This window comes from Volvox carteri (genome assembly GCF_000143455.1).
Source record: "Volvox carteri f. nagariensis unplaced genomic scaffold VOLCAscaffold_63, whole genome shotgun sequence".
Classification (NCBI taxonomy): domain Eukaryota; kingdom Viridiplantae; phylum Chlorophyta; class Chlorophyceae; order Chlamydomonadales; family Volvocaceae; genus Volvox; species Volvox carteri.
In genome coordinates, this window is record NW_003307606.1 from 10,129 (window position 1) to 11,964 (window position 1,836).

Below are 1,836 nucleotides of genomic sequence, written 5' to 3' on the forward strand. Positions count from 1 at the left end.
CCGTACAGACGTACGACAACCCAATGAGACCGCAGGACATGACACTGCAACGCAAGCACGAATACATCTCTTAACATCCTCATCGTTACCATTCCGACATCCCCCCACCGTCACCATAGTCAGCACCGTCACCACCACCGCCGCCGTTCCTATTATCACCACAAGCACACATCAACGGCGTGCCGCATCGCATACCAGGAGGAGGAATAAGCCCGAAAACCGAAAAGGCCTCCCCGCCACGCATTTCAGCGCAGCAATCAATCACCTTCACCACCACTACCACTACCAGGATTGCAGATACGCACCACTCACACACGTGCGCCATTTGACCCTCTCAAATGCCAACCTCCAGCCCTCCTCCTCCTCTTCCTCCTCGCAGCTCCGCTCCACTCCTGTCCACTCCTCTGTCAGTCAACGCAGCAACGGATGGAGTGATGGACTGCTGCTCCTTTACAGCTCCCCCCCGGAGGCCATCTCCAGCACTCCCGCCGCCGCCCGTAGCTCCGGCGTATCCAGCTGCAGCCTGGCAATTGCCGTGTCCGTACGGATGCGAGCCAGCAGCGTCTCCACCCCACTGAACCGGATCTCGGGCCGCAGGAAGCCCACCACCAGCACCTGCAGCCGCAACGCAACACAGCACATGTCCACATCATGCATTACTAGGGTTGGCACGGGTACTATACTAGAAGAGAGTACTATACTATAATAGTACTATGCATAGTACTATTTACTATGCAGGGCTCTAAACTGGTACTAGTTTACGACGCTCGTACCGCGTTCGTACATAGTGAAATAGTATAGTAAAAATAGTACTAGATAGTACTAGATTTGGGTTTGGATAGTGTCCAGTACTAGTTGGACCAAGTCGAGATCTGCAGTCAAGCTGTATTTTGAAGGGCTATAGCCGCGTCTTCGAGCTGTTCTACGTAGTTATTGATGAATAATGTCAAAGGAATCCAGTATAAAGAATGACAAGGCGATCAGAGGCTTGCATCCTGGTCCAGACGTCCCCCCTGAAGTTCTCCGTTCTCGGAACGAGCTTTTTAACAAGCTACGTAACCAGAAAAAGAACGCCAAGACGGGTAGTCTTTGGGACAACTTCGATGTGGAGTGGTGGGGTGGTCTACCAAAGCTAGTCTGCCTGTTCTGCGATGAGCCGCTCAGCGCCGCGAACCCATCCTTTGCCAACGCGCACCACATCAAGCAAGGTGCTTGCAAGGCTATCAAACAGCGTGCAGCGTCACTCAGCCAGCAACAACACGCAGATTGATGACTGAGCAACGATAGATTGAGCTGCGGCAGTTTGCTGAATTGGAGGGTTACGTACTGGGCCGTTGTAGTGCAGGAACTTCACTAGTATGGTGTCCGTGTGTTGTCTTGTCAACACTGGGTCTTCTATCTGTGATTATGTCTTTATGTGCCATAACACGCCTTCAGACATGGGGTTTGGGGTCCACCTACCGGGCACTGAACTAACAAAAAGTGATCTGGATGACCACAGCGATCTGCTTTCTCATGTCTAAGTAGATATTTAGAAAGAACAAAAGAAGACCTTTCCAACGGTGTAATTTTCAGGTACAACGGTTGGTCGTAAACCCCCCTTCTACAGGGAGCGTGTACCTGCCTAGTAATAGTATCATAGTACTATATTACTATATATAGTACTATTTCTTACTATACTATACTACTTGGGAAAATAAATATAGTATTTTTGCCAACCCTAGAGTAATGCAGCATTACTCTTTGCTTCTTGCATATACCCACCTGGCGCCTAAACTCCCCACACACACACAAACACTCAAACACACACACCCGAACCCGCACCTCTAGGTGACT

At 50.2% G+C, this 1,836-nt stretch overlaps 1 protein-coding gene across 1 annotated transcript in view; it reads right to left on the reverse strand.

Moving 5' to 3' along the window:
* The window catches only part of VOLCADRAFT_107321 (uncharacterized protein), a gene marked incomplete at its 3' end in the record, with an annotated part of 10,500 nt that overhangs the window by 5,104 nt on the left and 3,560 nt on the right, over nucleotides 1-1,836 (reverse strand). The gene's annotated exons all lie outside the window — the stretch shown is intronic.